The sequence below is a fragment of the Mauremys mutica genome, chromosome 20 (genome assembly GCF_020497125.1).
Source record: "Mauremys mutica isolate MM-2020 ecotype Southern chromosome 20, ASM2049712v1, whole genome shotgun sequence".
In the NCBI taxonomy this organism is placed as follows: Eukaryota; Metazoa; Chordata; order Testudines; family Geoemydidae; genus Mauremys; species Mauremys mutica.
In genome coordinates, this window is record NC_059091.1 from 16,472,793 (window position 1) to 16,494,797 (window position 22,005).

Genomic DNA, 22,005 nt, shown 5'->3' on the forward strand with positions numbered 1-22,005 from the left:
CTGCACCCCTCTGCCCTGACTCTTGCACCCTCCACATCCCCAGCCCCCGCCACATCCCATGCACCCCGCACATCCTTACCCCCACCCTGAGCACCAAATGGGAGTCACATTCCCACCTGCACCCCTCACACCAAATGGGAGCTGCCCAGGTAAGTGCCCCCACATCCAAACCTCCTGCCCCAACCCTGAGCCCCCTCCTTCATTCTAGCTCCTGGCCAGACCCTTCACCCCCAGCCCTGTGCTCAGTGCACTCCCACCCTCAGCTCAGTGCGGTGAGAGGAAGAGAGGGCCAGAACCAGGGAGAAGGTAGGTACCCACTGTATGTGGGCAGGGCCAGGACCCCAGACTGGCAGCGGGCTGAGCAGGTCCAGCAACTGGGATCCCGGCTGGCAGGAGCCGGAGGATGGAACCCCTGAGCGGCAGTTGGCTGAGCCGCTCAGCCCACAGCCGGTCTGGGGTCCCTGCTGCCGGCCCCGCACAGCCCGCTGCCGGTCTGGGGTTCTGGCTGCCAGACCCTTCCCAGCTGGGGTCCCGGCCGCAGGCCCCACTCAGCCCACTGCCGGCCTAGGTGAACAGAACCCCAGACCAGCAGTAGGCTGAGCGGGCCGGTGGCGTAAGATCAACATTTTAATTTAATTTTAAATGAAGCTTCTTAAACATTTTGAAAACCTTGTTTATTTTACAATACAACACTGGTTTGTTATATTATATATAGACTTGTAGAGAGAGAGAGACCTTCTAAAAAACATTAAAATGTATTACCGGCACGTGAAACTTTAAATTAGAGTGAATAAATGAAGACTTGGCACACCACTTCTGAAAGGTTGCCGACCCTTGGTCTAAACCATCACAGATGGCTCTCCAGCCTCCTTTTGAAAATCTCCAGTGAAGAAGCTTCCACAACCTCCCAAGGCAGTCTGTTCCAGTGTCCTACTGTTTTTACAGTTAAGAAGTTTTTCCTGAGATTTGTTTCCTTGAGGCAACAAATTAGACTCCTTGTGATATTTGAGTCAGATCATAGTGTAGGATAATATGCAGAGCTCCTTTGTTGTAGTTCTTTGTGGAGTAGCAGGATTAGCTTGCTGGGAGAATAGAAAGGAGCTCATGAAACAGAAAGGAGTGATTTAATCTACATGACCTGCAAGTAATTCAGTGGTGACTCTTATGCTGTATAAATCTGTCTGGGTGGGAAGTTCTATTTTTGGAAATAGTTAAATTAGACCTTCTTTGTTGGGGAATGTATGTAGTCTTGCTAGTGTTTCTGCTCGGATTGTGATGTCCTGTGTGTGTTTACACCTGATTAGTTTTCAGAGTGGTAGCTGTGTTAGTCTATATCAGCAAAAACAACGAGGAGTCCTTGTGGCACCTTAGAGACTACTAACACATTTATGTAGGCGTAAACTTTTGTGGGCTAAAACCCACTTCATCAGATGCATGGAGTGAAAAATACAGTAAGCAGAATATGTATCACGGCACATGGAAAAGATGAGAGTTGCCTTACCAAGTGGGGGATCAGTGAATATAGTGAGAAGCAATCAGTTGTTCTCTGTGTAGTGATGTGGGAGGAGGCGGAAAGCTCCATAAAGTCAGTTGAACGACACAAATTGTTCTGTAAGAGAAACAGTTACATTTAAAACATTATTTAGGAGATTGTGTAGGATACTAGCACCATTAAACACTTTCTTGACAAATGAACTTTTTTCAGGTGTGTTTGGTTCTCAAAGTTCTCTGTGGAAAATAGAATATAATTAGTGTAATACAGATCATTATATGGCTCTGAAGGAGGTTATTAAAATTTCCATTGTTTGTTGTTTTGCTATTTTACTATATTTTATTACTACTATTTTACTATATAAACTAGAAAGTCATAATGAAGCCACTGGTGGGTCAGGTGTGATCCACAATTCTTTAATTTGGCCTAGTGCCTTAATCTTTATGAAGAAGTAGCTTGCAGAGACTACAGGTCCTATTGTGTTGGACCATGCTATCCAAGCAGACCACCTGTAGCTTGGACAAACATGGAGCATTACATGCTGGGAACTAAAATCTGTTTTGTCTCCCTATTAATAAACATTGTAATCTGCCCCATTTTAAGCAAACCCCTGGGCTCCTGTTGAAGTTGCCAGTGCAGCCTACAGTTGTCCAAAGAATGGGTTCCTGTATAAAATCTTTAACATAAATTGCTAAGGTAACACTAGTTTCTGACTTCAAAGGATATTCCACTTAAACCTTGCTAAACAGTTTTATTTTAGTTAATTACTAATTAAAAAAAATCAGGATACTGCTTTATTTACCGTTCACATTTGTTGCAGTTAAATAATGAAGACTGCCAAATTCTGTTTGTTTATTATTCATAGTGGTCTTAGGCAAGGTCTTCGTAAGAAACTTTTGTCGATCTAGTAATGATAGCAAGGGGTGTGAGTTTTTTGCAACATCTTTCAAACAGTATGCATTTTAATACAACCGTATGTAAAGGTACACATCTTGGAACAAAAAAAGTAGGCCATACTTACAGGACTGGAGATTCTAATCTGGAAAGCAATGACTCTACCACGACACATAAGTCCTTTTCAATCAGTTGAACATGAGCTTGCAGTATGAAGCTATGCTAGTAAGACTAAAGCAATCTTTGGATGCATAAACAGGAATCTCGAGTAGGAATATAGATTACGCTGCCCTTTTTGGCACTGCTGTGACAGCTGCTGGAATCTTGTGTCCAGTTTTGGTGGTACACTTCAAGAAGTATGTTGATAAATTGGAGTGTGTTCAGAGAAGAGCCACGAGAATGATTGATAGGATTGGAAAACATGCCTTATAGTGAGAGACTCATGGAACTCAAACTAGTTTGCTTAACAAAAAGGTTTAAGAGGTGATGTGATCATTCTGAGGAAGAAATATTTAATAGTGACTTATCAGTCTAGCAGACAAAGGTATAACAAGATCCATTGTGTGGAAGCTGAAGCTGGACATATTCAGACTGGAGATAAAGTGTAGATTTTTAACAATGAGGGTAGTTAATCATTGGAAGAATTTACTTGGGGTTGTGCTGGATTCTCCGCACTGGCAATTTTAAAATCAAGGTTGGATGTTTTCTAATAGATCTACACTAGTTCAAAGAGGATATATTTCAGAGAAGTTCTACACTCTATACTAGTAAGTACTGGTGGACATGCAGTTATACTGACGTAAAAATGCCTTTGCCAGTAAAGCTCATTTTGCTCAAGGAACTGGGAAAAGCTATACTAATGAAAGCAAAGTACAGTTAAACCCTGTTATCTCGACGGCCTAGGGGTTTGCCAAAAGCCGTCGAGATAACCAATGATCGAGATAAACCCCTATCCACCCCCCCACCCCCTCCCTGCCCCCTTACCGCGCTGCCTGCACGTGGCTGGATCCGGCAAAGCGGAGCCGGGCGGGCGGGGAAGCGGAGCCGGCGGGCGGGCGGCAGGCGAAGCCGGGACCAGGTATGTGGGGCGGGGACGGGCAGGGACCAGGTATGCGGGGCCGGGCGGGCGGGGACAGGCAGGGACCGGGTATGCGGGGGCGGGGAAGCGGGGACCAGCGGGCGGGGAAGTGGAGCCGGCGGGCGGGCGGCAGGAGAAGCCGGGACCAGGTATGTGGGGCGGGGACGGGCAGGGACCAGGTATGCGGGGCCGGGCGGGCGGGGACAGGCAGGGACCGGGTATGCGGGGGCGGGGAAGCGGGGACCGGCGGGCGGGGAAGCGGAGCCGGCGGGCGGGCGGCAGGAGAAGCCGGGACCAGGTATGTGGGGCGGGGACGGGCAGGGACCAGGTATGCGGGGCCGGGCGGGCGGGCGGGGACAGGCAGGGACCGGGTATGCGGGGGCGGGGAAGCGGAGCCGGCGGGCGGGCGGCAGGAGAAGCCGGGACCAGGTATGTGGGGCGGGGACGGGCAGGGACCAGGTATGCGAGGCTGGCGGGCGGGCGGGGACAGGAAGGGACCGGGTATGCGGGGGCGGGCGGGGAAGCGGAGCTGGGCGGACGGGCGGGCGGCGAAGCGGAGCGGGCGGGCGGGTACGCGGGGAACCGCGGGGCTGGGGAGCCGGGGAGCGGGCGGCTGGGGACACGGTGGGTCGGGGACGCGGGGAGCCGGGCGGCTGGGGACGCGGGAAGCGGGCGGCTGGGGAACCGCGCGGCTGGAGAGCCGGGAGCCGGCGGCTGGGGACACGGTGGGTCGGGGACGGGCTCGAGATATTAGGGTTCGGCAAATCGACATAACGGATGGGAAACTCATAAGACAAAGAGGGAGTTTGGCGGTTCCACTTGTAAACCGTCGACTTAATAGGATTGGCAAGTTAACCGAGGTCGACATAAATGGGTTCGACTGTACTTCTTACCAAAATAAGCTATGTGTATGCTAGGAAGGTTTGTCAATACAACTATATTGAAACTTTTTCTAGTGTAGACTTTGGCCTTACTTTCTGATTCTTGGTGTGAAATATTTTTTAAACATTGCAGAGGATTAGTTTTGTTTAAAAACAGTTGGAATTTTAAAATCATGGAAACAATCTGATTAGTCTTACATTTTTCTTAATAAAAACTGAGGCTCACTTTTTCCAACCTGACCATGCTTTTGCCTATTCTTTGCCAACCCTTTCACCTCATATTTCTGCTCAAGCCCTAACTTTGATATACATTTTATTCATGGGGTTTAAAATATTAGGACTGAATTCCCGCGCGCCCTTCCCCCATTAGTTACTAACAATGTTAAACTCAAAATGGACAAATCCTGTTTTGAGAGAATCTGCTCTTGCTATTTATTCTCCTGCTAAATGGCAATTTTACATTTGACATACTCAGGCCCACTGTAACTCACTGTATCTGACTTCCCCTCTCCTTTCTGTTATACCCACAGCTGTTGTATCTTTTTTTCAGTTAGTTCATAAACTCTTTGATGCAGGGACTACTGTACAATACCTAGCATGATTGGGCTGATGCTTATTTGTGTCCCAGGTGCTACTAGGACTGTTCTTATGAAACGAAGTATCTTGTTTTTCAAGTAACTGTGCAGTGCAGAATAATGGAAGGTTACAGAATATAATAATGAGGAAAACCCTAAACTAATACCACAGTATGACTGAGAATTTAAACTAGTCAGGTATTAACATGGCTACCAGTCTTTCAAATTGTGTAGGTGTTAGAGGCACATTAGAATATTTTAGGGACAGATGGATTGAGAACAAGAGGGGAAAAAATTAAAATGTTACTTCTGGTAATGAAATGGAAACAAATGTATTTTGTCCATGAAATCAAGGTCATTTGTTTTTTCTTTGACTGTTTTCTTCTACCTTCTGTTTTAAAAAATCTATGTTTAGCATACCCCTCCCCCACTGTGTGCCTCACCCCAGAAAAGTTAAATAGCTCTTAAAGGAATCCGTTTGAAGCAAGTAACAGAGTCCTTTCAGTAGACAGCCTCTTATAAAAGCCTTGTCATGCAGGGACCACAGATGTGAAAGAATCCTCTTAATTCTTATATAGTACATTAAAGGCCTTAATGACTGTCACTGAGTCTGAGTTAAGTCAACAAAAACTATTTTTACAAAACAAATGGGTTACTGGAAATATGACAGTAATCTTAATGTGAGTGAATGGTGTAGTATTTCATTTAATCAGTTACACAAATTGTGATTGTGAGCACTATATTAATATATATATCAGAGGGATAGCTGTGTTAGTCTGGATCTGTAAAAAGTGACAGAGTCCTGTGGCACCTTATAGACTAACAAACGTATTGGAGCATAAGCTTTTGTGGGTGAATACCCACTTCGTCAGATGCAGCTATATTAATATATGTAATTTATAGAATCAGTGAAATAAGCTTATTAATGGGAGGAATTCTTGCAACTTAGCACTTTCTAATATTCTGTGAAATGTTTCTCTGTTGCAGCTTTTATGGTCAATAGAGGAACCAAAGGTAGCTGAAAGAATAATTCTGTGGTTTAGTTTTTAGTAATACAGATAGTAATCCAGGCAGGTAACAACCACTGGGGAGAGTCAGTAGGCTCAAAGAACGAGGAATACTTGTGGCACCTTAGAGACTAACAAATTTATTTGAGCATAAGCTTTCGTGGGCTAAAACTCACTTCATCGGATCCATGCAGTGAAAAATACAGTAGGAAGATTATATATACACAGAGAACATGAAATGGATGGGTGTTGCCATACCAGCTATAAAGAGACTAATCAATTAAGGTGGGCTATTATCAGCAGGAGGGAAAAAAAAAAGTTTGTAGTAATAATCAGGATGGCCCATTTCCAACAGTTGACAAGAAAGTGTGAGTAACAATAGGGGAAAAATTAGCATGGGGAAATAGTTTTTACTTTGAGAGTGGATGGGTCATTACATAGTCTTTATTCAAGCCTAATTTAATGGGGTCTAGTTTGCAAATTAATTCCAATTCTGCAGTTTCTCGTTGGAGTCTGTTTTTGAAGTTTTTTTGTTGGAGAATTGCAACTTTTAGGTCTGTAATTGAGTGACTAGGGAGGTTGAAGTGTTCTCCGACAGGTTTTTGAATGTTATAATTCTTGAGGTCTGATTTGTGTCCATCATTGGCACCATCCTGCAAGGATAAGTATATTGGTCCGTCGATGCCGCAACTCCACCTTTTGCAATAACACTTCAGGTATCAAAAGGACTTACTGGTGATTGCTGAACCAGATTCTCCATTGCTGGCAGGTACTGTATACATCCTGGTACCGTTGCCTCCCTTTTCACTTGGAGCTCCCCCATTACAGGAAGAATAGGACAATGATGAAGACCTCCCTTCAGTACCATCATTTTCTGTTTAGGATTCTTCTACTTTCCCATATATGAATCCCCTTTCCTCCTCATTTCTTCTGAGAGCAATCCTGGATTCCACTCCTTTTTCCCTATGGTCTATAGAAATCTACAAAATCATGACTGGTGTGGAGAAAGTAAATAAGGAAGTGCTATTTACTACTTCTCATAACACAAGAACTAGAGGTCACTAAATGAAATTAATAGAAAGCAGGTTTAAAACGAACAAAAGGAAGTATTTTTTCCACACAATGCATGGTCAACCTGTGGAACTCCTTGCCAGAGGATGTTGTGAAGGCTAAGACTATAACAGGGTTCAGAAAATAACTAGATAAGTTCAGGGAGGGTAGGTCCATCAATGGCTATTAGCCAGGATGGGCAGGGATGTTGTCTCTGACCTCTGTTTGCCAGAAGCTGGGAATAGACGACGGGGTGGATCACTTGATGATTACCTGTTCTGTTCATTCCCTCTGGGGCACCTGGCATTGGTCACTGTCGGAAGACAGGATACCGGGCTAGATGGACCTTTGGTCTGACCCAGTATGGCTGTTCTTGTGGATTCCACTTCATTCCTCCTATGGTCCTCGGTGGCCATATTGGGTTTCCTGGACAACGTATTGCCAGCATTTTCCAGGGCCCTGACCTTCTTGTGTTGGGGTGATAGGGAGACTCAAGCTGCTTCTCCTCAGCAACAGAAGGAAATGTTCAAAGATCAAGAGACTTGAGCGGATAAAGTAGCTAGTCCTCAGAGTACCATCTTGTCTTCACTGGATAAGCTGGTAACACCGCCGCCTCAGTCTATAGTTCATGATTTTTGGCAGTTTTAAGACCTCTTTAAATGGGTGGTAGACTTTCTACATATAGCTCTTGAAGAGGTCAAAGAATCGTAACACAAGCTGCTGGATATTCACTGACACCATCCAGGGTTGAAAAACATTTGGCAAACCCCGGTTACAGTAACATCCACGCTGTAAGAGATCCAATAAAAGTATTATGTTCCTACCAATCTACTGGAATTCTTTGAGGGGGTCAACAAGCATGCGGTCAAAGGAGATCCAGTGGATATAGTGTATTTAAATTTTCAGAAAGCCTTTGACAAGGTCCATCACCAAAGGCTCTTTAACAAAATAAGCAGTCATGGGATAAGATGGAAGGTTCTCCCATGGATTGGTAACTGGTTAAAAGATAGGAAACAAAGGGTAAGAATAAATGGTCAGTTTTTCAGAATGGAGAGAGATAGTGGTGTCTCCCGGGGATCTGTACTGGGCCCACTCTTATTTTACATATTCATAAACAATCTGGAAAAAGGGGTAAACAGTGAGGTGGCAAAATTTGCAGATACAAAACTACTCAAGATAAAGTCCCAGGCACGCTGCGAAGAGCTACAAAAGATCTCACAAAACTGGGTAACAAAATGGCAGATGAAATTTAATATTGATAAATGTAAAGTAATGCACATTGGAAAACATAATCCTAACTTGACTTATACAATGATGGGGTCCAAATTAGCTGTTACCACTCAAAAAAGAGATCTTGGAGTCATTGCGGATTCTGAAATCATCCACTTAGTGTGCAGTGGCAGTCAAAAAAGAGAACAGAATGTTGGGAATCATCAAGAAAGGGACAGATAATAAGACAGAAAATATATTATCTCTATATAAATCCATGGTATGCCCACACCTTGAATACTGCGTGCAGATGTGGTCGCCCCATCTCCAAAAAGATATATTGGAAAAGGTTCAGAAAAGGGCAACAAAAATAATTAGGAGTATAGAATGGCTTCTTTATGAGGAGAGATTAATAAGATTGGGACATTTCAGCTTGGAAAAGAGGCGACTACAGGGGGATGTGATAGAGGTCTATAAAAACATGAATGGTATAGAGAAAGTAAATAAGGAAGTGTTATTTACTCCTCATAATACAAGAACAAGGGGCCACCAAATGAAATTAATAGGTATCAGGTTTAAAACAACATAAGAAAGTATTCTTTCATGCAATGCATTGTCAACCTCTGGGACTCCTTGCCAGAGGATGCTGTGAAAGCCAGTACTATAACGTGGTTCAAAAGGGAGCTAGATAGATTCATAGAATATCAGAGTTGCAAGGGACCTCAGGAGGTCATTTAGTCCAACCTCCTGCTCAAAGCAGGACCAATTCCCAACTAAATCATCCCAGCCGGGGCTTCATCTTAGTTTAATCTAGTGACTACAACTTCCCAGTTTTGACTGAAATGTGAATTAAAATCACATACCAGCATCTTTGGAACCTGCTTATCTCCATTTGTTCCTATTTAAAGATGGTCTGGTTCTAACGTCCAAGATTTTCTTTCTTTGAGAATTCAGTTGCAAATGAAGGATGGACTTTTTAGAAGAGTCAGTCTGAAAGGATATTCATAGTCCAATCCAGCAGTTGGATGGTGAAGTATGCCATAATATGCTGGAATGGAGCATGTAACTGCTGGTAGAAAGTAATTTTTCATTGGAGAAGCATACATTTTGTGCTCTGCTTTATCAGACAACTGAAAAGCACCATGAACAATGCTGTAGATGCCTGTTATGCTTTCCTCTGACATCTGTTAAATAGCAGTGTTTTAAATAATTTTTTGTATGTCTTGGGAAGGGGAAGTTGATATGCAAGTTGTAAACATAAGTAGGATGGCCGATGACTCTAAAATGGAGTAGTAACTTCCCTTAATAAAATTATATTCCAGGATGTATTTTTCGTAAGAATGTCTTGCATTGCATTGCAATGTCTGGCAAAAGTTGACCATAAGATTAAATTAAGGCGTCTGTCCAGGTCTGTGATACCCTTCATTGTTGACAGTTGTATTGCAGGTGGCCTACACAATTTCTTTTTTCCACCTGGGTTTCACAGTTGTTGATATCAATACCATTTCCAGCTGATGAAGGACATGACTTTTTACTTGTTTTAATTCCTAACTTGTGTTCACTCTCGTCATGAAATTACAAAGATAATAAACTTCAAAAAATAACTAGGTAAATTCATGGAGGATAAGTCTATCAATGGCTATTAGCCAGGATGGGCAGGGATGGTGTCCCTAACCTCTGTTTGCCAGAAGCTGGGAATGAGCAATAGGGAATGGATTACCTGTTCCGTTCATTTTCTCTGGGACACCTGGTATTGGCCACTGTCAGAAGACAGGATACTGGGCTAGACGACCTTTGGTCTGACCCAGTATGGCCGTTCTTGCGTTCACTTTTTGTGTGTTGGAGTACAGTTTTAAATACACCTCTAAAGGGCATGGCACAGGTCCTGGGATGGAGAAACTTAATTTGTCTTGGGATCTTTAGGTCTAATACTAATGTAATATACACCTTTTTTTCAATCCAGATCTTTCTTTCGATAATAAAAGCTGCAGAAATGAAGGTGAGAGGGTAACAACTGTGAAGAAAAACAGAACACACAAGGGTCATCTCTGCTTCAAGGTAACTATCATCATACATTTTACTTCCTTGTGAGCCAGGATGACATGACTTTCAGGCTGGATTTTTTTTCAATTGTGTTTTAGGGCATACAGCATGTCTGCAGGACCTTATGGAGGGTCTCAACTCATACCTTGAGGTTATGGCATAGCAGGCTTTTTTTCGTGGTAGTGATGGGAAATTAAACCAATTACAACAATCTTTTTTTAGTGCAGTTGTGTATAAATCTGAGCTTGTCATATCCTCTCAGGTCTGGTTTACACTTAATAGTTAAGTCAACATACTTATAGTACTCAGGGATGCGAAAAATTAACCAGTAGAAGAATTCTTCAGTTGACCAAGCTATTGCCACTTGGGGAAGTGGATTGCCTACATCAATGGGAAAAATCCCTTCTGTTGTTCTGGGACATACTATGATACTGCAGTGCAATGGCGCTGTGCCGCTGTAATACCTGTAACGTAGACATGGCCTTAGTAACCTTGTGTTCTTCGAGTGCTTGCTCATGTTGGTTCCAATTAGATGTGTGCGCACCATGTGCACAGTCACTGGAAGGTTTTTCCCCTATTAGTACCCATTGGGTCAGCTCAGGCGCCCCCTGGAGTCACACCTTCATGGCTCCGCATATAGGGCCCTGCTGACCCACTGCCTCTCCTTCTTACTGACAGTGACAGTTGTTGGAGTGTTCTCTTTTCTCTTGTTTTCGAACGATCCCCTAGTGTACTCGTAGTTCCTACCTGTAAATAGTTTCAGTAGTTAGTTAATAATTTTTAGTGTAGTGTCGTATTTGAACCCCCTCCTCTTGTTAGTCGGGATTCCCTTCCCCTACCCGGGGCTAGTGCATGCCTCGGTCCCAGGGGTTTAAGCTATATGGGGTCTACCAAAAGCTGATGTCAAAGGGCGACCCGCACACGTCCTGCTTAAGGTGCCTGGGGAATCATAGAATATCAGGGTTGGAAGGGACCTCAGGAGGTCATCTAATCCAACCCCCTGCTCAAAGCAGGACCAATTCCCAACGAAATCATCCCAGCCAGGGCTTTGTCAAGCCTGACCGTAAAAACCTCTAAGGAAGGAGATTCCACCACGTCCCTAGGTAACCCATTCCAGTGCTTACCTCTCTGATGCAATCATCAATATCCTTTATCTTGGATTGTCTGCTACATTTAAAGCAGCAGGGCTTGTTGATCTCGTTGATAAAGGTTCACTTGACCGCCATTTTGGCATTCCACCCAGGAGTGGCAGACTGCTTGGTCTTCACTAACCTAATGGTGGGGTCATTTTCTTAAAGCACTGAACAGGTTATACCCGCAAGTTCGGCAACCGATCCCGGCATGGGACCTTTAATCTGGTGCTTTTGAGGCCGATGGGGCCTCCATTTGAGCCCTTAGCGACATGTTCATTACTCTATCTGTAATGGAAGGTGGCTTTCCTGGTCGCAATAACTTCAGCTAGAAGTGTGTCTGATTCAAGGCCCTCACATCTGACCCTCCTTATACCATCTTTTACAAAGACAGAGTGCAGCTTCGGCTGCACCCAGTCTTTCTCCCTAAAGTTGTGTCTCAATTTCATGCCAATCAAGTCTTTTCCCCTAAGCCTTACGCTAACAGCCAGGAGCAGAGGCTCCACTCTGTGGATGTTCGGTGGACATTGACCTTTTCTATCAAGTGAATGATGCAGTTTCGTAAATCAAACCAGCTCTTTGTTGTGGTAGTGGACAGGATGAAGGGCTTCCTGGTGTCCTCTCAAAGGCTGTCACCATGGCTCACATCCTGTATCTGAGCATGTTATGATTTGGCAAAGATACCTGCCCTCGTGCTGATGGCACATTCTACAAGAGCACAGGCCTCCTTGGCCGCATTCCTGGCCCAGGTCCCAATCCAGATCTGTAAAGTGGCGATGTGGTTCTCGGTCCACACTACTTCTTCTCATTGTGCTATTACCCAGCATGCCAGTGCTTCAATTCAGTGGTTCCATGACCTCTGCCTCCTAGGTAAGGCTCGGGAGTCACCTACTTGAAATTGACATGAGCAAGCACTCGAAGAAAAAACAGTTACCTGCCTCTCGTAACTGTTGTTCTTTGAGATGTGTTGCTCATGTCCATTCCAGGACCCACCCACCTTCCCCTCTGTCAGAGCAATCCGGCAAGAAGGAACTGGAAATGCGGCGGGTTGGCAGGGCCCTTTATGTGGCTCCATGAAGGTACCACTCCAAGGGGCGCCTGAGCTGACCCAACGGGTACCGCTAAGGGAAAAACCTTTTGCTGACTGTGCATGTGACGTGCACACACATACTTGGAATGGACATGAGCAGCACATCTCAAAGAACAGTTACAAGAGGTAGGTAACTGATTTTTTACTTATAATTGAGTCAGTCTTGTACTACCTATGGTTATAACTTGCACCTCTGCTGGCTCTTCCTTAGCAGTCATGTGCCAGAGCCCTAACCCTCTCTGCTAGCCCTACCCAATGCACCTGTTTGACCTTTACATCTTTCTCTGTTGCCACGTAATCTGGCTTCTTCCTTTGTAGCGGCTACAATAAAGGTATGTGGCTATATGAAGATCTGTAGTAAATAGAAATTTCAATGGAAGTATGTAATAGACTAAAAACATTCCGAAAAGTGTTTTATTAATTATTGAAATGAATAGCAATACAGTATTGTTAGCCTTTTAACTATTGGAAAGCATGTTTTGCTGCTTATTTAAATGTGACCTGCAGAGAAGAAATTTGGGTTTGTTATTGATCTCAGATGTATAAATGTGGCCTGAAAGGGGGGGCGGGGAAGAGAGAGAGAGAGAGTGTGTGTGTGTGTGTGGGTGAAATTTCTTCTTGGGTTTTTACATTAGCAGTTATTTATTATAAAGGTCTTTACTTCTCTGTTGCTGGAAGATGTTAGAGAACTAGCTTGCTTATGTCTTACCAGAGCCTGAAACCTGAGCCTTTGAAAAGAGAGAGGATTTTTTGTTCAGATAGTTTAATACTCTGGCTTCACTTTAATGCCTGTTTAACAAACACTTGAAAGAAAAGCTCTCTGTGAAAGTGTCAGCATTCTGCCCCATAAAGTACAGGCTAAGGCAGTGAGCAAACTACGGCCCGTGGGCTGGATCTGGCCCGTCAGGGCTTTGGATCCAGCCTGCGGGATTGCCAGCCCTGTGGCGCAATGGAGCCTGCCTACCCTGGCCCTGCACTGCTCCTGGAAGCGGCCGGCACCACGTCTCTGCGGCCCCTGTGGGGGGTGGGGGCAGAGGGCTCCCACAGGGGCTGCAGGGGTGTGGTGCTGGCCGCTTCCGGGAGTGGCGCGGGGCTGGGGCAGGCAGGGAGCCTTCCTTAGCCCCACTGCATGCTGCTGCCACCCTGGAGCAGGCCGGAGCCTGAACCCCACACCTTTCCTGCACCCCAGTCCCCTGCCCTGAGCCCCTTCCTGCACACTGCACCTTCTCCCACACCCCAATCTCCTGCCCCAGCCCTAGATTCATGGCCCTGCATGCAATTTCCCCACCCAGATGTGGCCCCCGGGCTAAGGGCTAGTAGTCTGCACTGCAGAGGCTTTGTGTGGTACAGCTGTGCAGTGGCTATGCAGCATATACTGGCAAAAGGCAAGTATAGTTGTCAGTATAATTAAACTATCTCCCTGAATGACAGCTGGTGGTTAGGTGTGTGATTTTTTTGCTCTCCTAACCAATGTAGCTATGCTAGCAAAACTTTGTTGGATAGACTTAGCCTTAGACTTTCCCACTCATGTCCTCCTAGATGCCCAAGAAGAAGAGGGAAAACTATTTAATATTCCTGATATTGCCTGGGTAAAACACACAGAAAAAGCTTTGGGGGAAAATGGTCTCCTTTGTTCATCCCTAAAGAAGCAGAACAGGGGGCACAGTCTACTTTTTTTTTTCCCCTTTACAGGTCACCTTTTAATGCTGCCACATAATTTAAATCCAGTGTAGTGCAGAATAATGGGGCTATTGATCTCTTTGAGTTCTGAGTATATTTAATGAGGAACGTGGAAGGCTTCATGGCAGTATATTGTGAAAATCTGTTATGGGGCTCAGGAAAGAGTATAAAACTGTGAGATGTGCATATATGGAAGAAGTGTGCTTGCCATGGGCCAGGTGAGAATAACTGGGAACAGTGGGATGAATTGGAATAAAATTAAACTTAAAAAAAAGAAAAACTTCCGAGCAACCAGGCCTATTAAGGTGGAATAGGTTCCTTGGGAAAGAGTAGGAAAGTGCCATTGCTTAAGATGTTGAAGGTTAGACAAAGCACTGTATAGGGAGCTGCCCTGCATGGGCCAGAGCATGGACAAGGTGAGCTTGAAGGACTTGTCCATGTCATCTAATTCTAAAGTTTCTACCATGATCACAAAGCAGTCTATATCTCTAGGGGCAAAAGGACTTCGATAAAATGTGAGTAGTAAGCATCTGAATGAGATCTCTGGATATGGAGGAGAAACTATGCAGGTAACCATAGATGTCAGAGTGTACACATAATTGTGTGAGCAAGGATTAAGGATTCTAATAACAGATGATTGCAGTATGACTATTAAATTTGTTCCAGACAATGCTGTCTTGCTGGTGACATGAATGCTATTCTCACCAGCTGCCTAAATCAGTCAGATGGAAAAGTAATCCTATTTGTGATTCCCCACTGACACAGATTGCATAATTAAAATAGCGAAGATCTGCTGTGAATTTAAATTAGTTGTTTTTGTATTTTGCTGCTGCTGTTTGCGGATTTTAAAGCTATATAGTGAGGTGAAATTGCACCAATGTTTGCTTAAATGTTATAACTGTTGGACATAAGTGCCAACTCCATGTTGAGCCCATGGTATAAGAATGGATTTTTATATAGTCTTAGTAAAAGCAAATTCAGCCCATCCACTCCCTTTTTTGTAAGGGATATTCAAGAAATTGATGAAACCACATAAATTATCATAGCAGTTGGGTCTAATTAAATACTTTGCATCATATAGCTAAGGACATCAAACACATTCCCTTTGGAGTACATATTCGTAGATCCAAGACCAGACGGGACCATTGTGATCATCTAGTCTGACCTTCTGTATAACACAGACCAGAGAACTTTCCCAAAATAATTCCTAGAGGACATCTTATAGAAAAGCATCCAGTCTTGATTTAAAAACTGTCAGTGATGGAAAATCCACCATAACCTTTGGTAAGTTGTTCCAATGATTAATCATTCTCACTCTTAAACATTTATGCCTTAGTTCCGGTCTCAATTTTTCTAGCTTCAACTTCCGGCCATTGGATCAGACTGCTACAAATTAGGGACCAAGTGGCTAGGCAGCAGTTTTGCAGAAAAGGACCTAGGAGTTAGTGGATGAGAAGCTGGATATGAGTCAACGGTATGCCCTTGTTGCCAAGAAGGCTTAACAGCATTTTGGGCTGTATAAATAGGAACATTGCCAGCAGATCGAGAGACATGATCATTTCCCTCTAGTCAGCATTGGTGATACCTCATCTGGAGTACTGTGTCCAGTTTTGGGCCCCAAACTACAAGAAGGATGTGGAAAAATGGGAAAGTGTCCAGCGGAGGGCAACAAAAATGATTAGGGGCCTGGCGCACATGATTAATGAGGAGAGGCTGAGGGAACTGGGATTCTTTAGTCTGCAGAAGAGAAGAATGAGGGGGGATTTGATAGCTGCTTTCAACTACCTGAAAGGGGGTTCCAAAGAGGATGGCTCTAGACTGTTCTCAGTGGTAGCAGATGACAGAACAAGGAGTAATGGTCTCAAGTTGCAGTGGGGGAGGTTTAGGTTGGATAATAGGAAAAACTTTTTCACTCGGAGAGTGGCGAAGCACTGGAATGGGTTACCTAGGGAGGTGGTGGAATCTCCTTCCTTAGAGGTTTTTACGGTCAGGCTTGACAAAGCCCTGGCTAGGATGCTCTAGTTGGGAATTGGCCCTGCTTTGAGCAGGGAGTTCGACAAGATGACCTCCTGAGGTCCCTTCCAACCCTGATATTCTATGTTCATGTTATACCTTGCTCTGCTAGATTGGAAAGCCCATTATTAAATATTTGTTTCCTCTGTAGGTATTTATCGACTGTAATCAAGTCACCCCTTAATTTTCTCTTTAAGCTGAATTGTTTGAACTCCTGGAGTCTTTCACATCTTTTAATCATTCCCATGGCTCTTTTCTGAACCCTTTCCAATTTATCAACATTTATTGAATTGTGGATGCCAGCACTGGATACAGGATTCCAGCAGCCAAATACACCAGTGCCAAATACAGAGGTAAAATAACCTCTTCTGGAAATTTCCACTACATGCATCCGACGAAGTGGGTATTCACCCACGAAAGCTCATGCTCCAATACGTCTGTTAGTCTATAAGGTGCCACAGGACTCTTTGCTGCTTTTACAGATCCAGACTAACACGGCTACCCCTCTGATACTCTCTGTTGCTATTCAAGATTCACCTATTTATGCATCCAAGGATTGCAGTAGCCCTCTTGGCCACAGCGTCTCACTGGTAGTTCATGTTCCACTTTATCCAGTATGACCCGCAAATCTTTGAGAGTTGCCGTTTCCCAGGATAGTCCCTACATTCTTTCTTCCTAGTATGTATCCATTTACATTTAACTGTATTAAAATACATGTTGTTTGCTTAAACCCAGCTTACCAAGTGATCCAGAATGAACTGTGTCAGTCAACTGTCCGCTTCATTTTTTACCACCCTCTGACCTTTTGTCTCATTTGCTGGTGATTTTGTTTTCTTCCAGGTCATTAATAAAAATATTAAATAGCATAGGGCCAAGAACCAAACCCTGTAGAACCATATTACACACACCTCTTTGATGATGATTCTCCATCTACAGTTACATTTTGAGACCTGTCAGTTAGCCATCCATTTAATGTGTGCCAGGCTAAACAAAATGTTATGCGGTACCAAGTCAAATACCTTACGGAAGTCTAGATATATTACGTCAACTTTATTACTTTTATCAACCAAAGCTGTATTCTCCTAAGAAATCAGTTAGTTTGACAGGATTCATTTTCCATAAAACTATGTTAATTGGCGTTAATTATATTACCCTCCTTTAATTCACTATTATTGTTTAGTCCTGTATCTGTTGGTCTTGTATCTTGCCCAGAGTCAATGTTAGACTTCACCCTTTTTAAATATTGGTGCAACATTAGCTTTCTACCAGTGTTTTGGAACTTCTTTGATATTCCAAGACTTAAATCAACAGTAACGGTCCAGTGAGATCCTCAACCAGTTCTTGTAAAACGTTTGAGGGCAAGTTATCCTGACATGCTGATTTTTAAAATGTCTGACATTAATATCTGCTGTTTAATATTCTCCTTGGATGCTTGTGGAATGGAAAGATTGATATGACTACGTCATCTGTTTTTTCCAAATACAAAACAAATATTTGTTGAACACCTGCCTTGTCTGCATTATTATTGATAATTCTACCACTTCCATCTTGCAGTGGATTGATATCATGGTTCTGATTCTTTCTCTTTCTGATATTCTTAAACTTCTTATCCTTAACTCTGCTGGCCATAGACTTCCCCTTGTGTCCCTTTCCTTCCCTTATCATTTTTCTACAGTTCCTAACTTCTTATTTATAGTTGTTACCATAGGTATTGATTGCAGCGCACCCCCTAGTTGGCACCTATGGTTGTTACTATTAATTCCCTTTTCTTCCATTTGTTTTGTTTATATATAATTTTATAGCCACATTCACTTCCTCTCTAAACAGCGTCCATTTTTTAACCAGTATGACATTCTTCCTTGGTTGAGGTATTTTGGGCTTCTAGTAAAGTGTTATTAAACAATTCCCAATTGTCATTCAAATTTTTTTGATTAAATTATCTCCCCAAGTTGTTGAATAAGTACACAGTTAAACAGTACGCAGACAACACAAGTTGAGAGCAACAAGTGAAAAATATAACATGGAATCGAAACTGCATGGGCAATTTAGGTGTGCTGAGTGTAACTACCTAACTAGTAGATTCTTAAACAGTTCTCTGTCGAGGGCTTTCTGGTGTTCTATGGAGAGCATGCCCTCATTTCCGGCTGCTAAATTGGACAGCTGTAATACTTCTGATGTATGTAATTGCTGTAGTTGCCACAGGGATGTTATGTAATAGTCTGTTAAAATGTGGTCAGTGCTATGAACAAGTTTGTGATCTTACATGAGTTGAAATTTGGCCAGGGTACTTGGTCAGATATCCTCTTATGCAAAGTGCATTGGATGTCTAATGGCACAAATGTTGAGAAATTTTTAAAAAGGAGTCATTCAAAAGACAAATATCCAGATATATGCCACCCCAGCACCATGCTGGAGTGTTGGGTTCAGTATACGTTCTTTGCCTGGCACAGTGGGTTTATGGTCTGATTAGCGCTGCTAAAGTGAGAGTGCCCCATACTGAATCATAACTTTCCTCAATCTTGTGTGGGAGCCAGAGGTCTTAAAATAGTTTTGGTGTCTGTCCTGTATTGTGTACCTTACTTTAAGGATTAGCAATATAGTTTTCTTACATTTTTGCTGCACTTCTGAATTAACACCTCCAAATCATGGTTTCACTACCTTTTTATTGTAAGCAGATGCATGGATGCCATGGTGGAAGGTAAAACTATGCTGGCTTGCTCAGCAGAGCTGCAGTAAAGATTGGATTAAACGTGTATATTATGTAAATTGCAATAACGCTTTTATATAGGAGAATGATGTGTAAATTTAGATTTATAATTTGATACACGTTTAAAGGCTCAATACTGTTTCTTTCAAAAATATATAATCTTGTAGAATTCTTTCTAGAGACATACTTGAATAGCTGGGAGTGGAAGCTTGTATGTGGGAGCTAGGAGTTCTGTTCCTGGCTCTGCAAGACATGACCTTTTATGTGACCTTCTGTAAATTAATCTCCCAGCTTCAGTTTCCCTCTGTAAAATGTATATAATACATGTTTCTTAGGGTTAGTGAAATGGAATTCATTATAATTTCTAAAGCACACTGCGATCCAATGTATTTGAATGGCAAAATTGTATCTCCCTTTCTATGGAGACACTGTTCATTCTCAGCACTTTTAAAAATTATTCAGACTGTTTTGTGCACTCTTTGAGAAATTAAGATAGATGAGTTACCAGTCTTCAGTGAGGATCAGTTGCTCTGGTGAGTGAATACATTTATCAGCATTTGTGGAAGCACAATATGAATTTTCTACTAAATTAAGATGCACTTGTTTGTGTCACTAGAGTTGTGCAAAACACTGTTGCTCTGCTTCCCCATGGTACAGCTAGTGGTATAGTTGTATAGTGGTATACAGATTGATGCAGTTTTAAAAAATGCAGGGCAAAATTTTCATCTCGGCCTCTACTAGGCCTGGCCTCCCTTTTCTGTAACTGCAAATTGCAGGCATATTTAACTCAGTTATTTTCAGGTGCAGTTAAAATACCTTGAAACCACAAAATAGATATCCAAGTGACAGTAATTGCAAGTGCAAAGAGGCTGGCTTTTGAAAACCTGGCCCAGAATATCCCTTTACTCATTATAGACACAAAGTGGGTGTCAAGTATCAGAGGGGTAGCCGTGTTAGTCTGGTTCTGTAAAAGCAGCAAAGAATCCTGTGGCACCTTATAGACTAACAGACGTTTTGCAGCATGAGCTTTCGTGGGTGAATACCCACTTCTTCAGTAATGTGTGGTAATATATTTCATTAGACCAACTTTCATTCATGAGAGAGACAAGCTTTTGAGCCACACAGTTTTTATAGTTGCAGCTTTCTAAAGTATCACTTTCTGAGCTGAAATCTTCAATGTTTGTTCTTTGCACAGAAGGGGAACTTTCATGAAGTTGAGTAAAATCCCTTTCATTTAAAAAATTAAAGAATTGAACCCTTCCCTGTCTCAAGCAATGTGTTTTTGAAACATCCAACTTGACACACAAACAATCCTTAGTGAAGGACAGGTTATGTTAAATGAGGGGAGGGATTAAACAGTGATATTCTATTCTACAAGAATAGAAAATGCTGTTTACTATAAGTGGAGCTGATAGCAACAAGGCTTCCCTGGCTATTGGGTGGACAGGGGAAGAAAAAGAAAGCTGGGCCAAGCTTCCCCCCAGCTACCTCATGTACCCAGTGCATGGGCCAGCAACCTCCTCCTGTGTGTTCCTCCTCTGTGGCAACACACAGGGCAAGATCCCCTGCAACTTGTGAGCAAGCATGTGAATAAGGCTGGGCTGGGCTTCTCCTCTACCGCCCCTCTCCCCCACCCCAATAACCACTAGATCCAAGTACCCATCCCCATTCCTCTGGGAAACAGCCTTCAACTGCTGCTAGCTAATGCTGTTAGTCCTGTGGATCCAGTAGCAGTAGTCTATACTGCAATGCTGAAGATTCAGAGGTCAGATGCTGTAGATGACTGACATCCATATTGTAGGAGCGCTAATATCTGTGCTATCAGACTTATTTTTAAATGGATAACCTTAATATCACTTTAATGTTGGGTTTTTTATTTAACGTTTACTACATTTTTCCCTGGCAAGCTGTTTGTACGTATCATGGTTTTTCCCTTTTTACTTCCCATTTGCACCTTTTCTGCAATAGTTTGTGTTCAAATACATGTTTGTGGTTTTAGCAAAGCAATTGGGAAGACTCGTTATGATCTAAAACTGCATTTAAGCATTACCCTCGTTTAATTCTAACAACGCTTATTTGATATACAGGCCTGGGAATAGAAATAGTTGATTTTTTTGAAAATGGGAAAGCCAAAGTCCTGCTTTAAAATGCAGCTGTCATATTTGCCTTGTGCGATAACAGCATAAATCTCTCAGTATTAAGACCCTAACTGAATTGCGAGATGATCTTCAATAACTGCGGCTGAGTCGCGGACAAAGCATAGAATATTGCGGAAAAGTAATAATGGACCTTTATTAATAGGAGTAATTTGGAAAAGCGACAGTAGATGGATTTGTTTCAGAAAAAAATGCTGGAATGATATAAACATTCAACTATTAGTTTATGCCTGCAATTTTTTTTGCTAACCAGACAGTTTGGTGCAACTACAGGGCTGTCACTAGGGGGCAGGGCAAGCGGGGCAGCTGCCCAGCGTGCAAAGCTGGGGAAGGAGGGGTGGAAAAGTGAGGGGGGAAATGGTAGGGGATAGAACCCTGCAGCGGACATGATATTGCCAGCCTTATTTGTGTGCTGCTGGTGGTGGCAGTGCTGCCTTCTGAACTGGGTAGCCGGAAAGTGATGGATGTTGGCTGGGCATCCTGCTCTGAAGGCAATGCTGCCTTCAGCAGCAGCGCAGAAGTAAGGTGACAGTACTATGCCTGCTGCAAGACTCTACTCCCTACTGTGTGTTTCTCCTCATTTTTTCATCCCCACCCCATCCCTCAGCTTTGCACCTGGGCAGCTGCCTCACTTGCCCCGCCCTGGTTATGGCCCTGCCCAAAACTCTTCAAGATCATTTAATGTAATAATGAGGGAGAAGCGGGGAGAGGAGTGTGTGTGTTGCAAACCTCAAAATATATGCAAAATCATGGACTGTGCAAAGTAAGCTAATTTAAAACAAAATTGTGATGGAAGCCTAATATTGTGGAATCCACAATATCGCGAATGAAGTCGGACCTTACTCATTATAAAATGACCTAGTAACTTGGCCATTCTCCAGTCTGCAGTATTGGATTCCTTTTACAGGCTGTGAGTCAGCATTTTCGGGTGAGTCATGTTTTTAGTCATGTGCCCTTATTGTAGGGACTGATGAGAGGAAGACTCAGTGGAGGAGAAACT

General features: G+C 43.2%; 1 protein-coding gene across 7 annotated transcripts in view; it reads left to right on the plus strand.

The window, feature by feature from the left end:
* Positions 1 to 22,005, plus strand: part of BRD4 (bromodomain containing 4) — a 207,028-nt gene that overhangs the window by 62,583 nt on the left and 122,440 nt on the right. For all 7 annotated transcript variants that reach the window (XM_044995162.1, XM_044995167.1, XM_044995168.1 and 4 more), the window contains exon 2: positions 10,150 to 10,244. The gene's annotated coding sequence lies outside the window, so the exon portion shown is untranslated. The remainder of the gene's footprint in view (positions 1 to 10,149; positions 10,245 to 22,005) is intronic.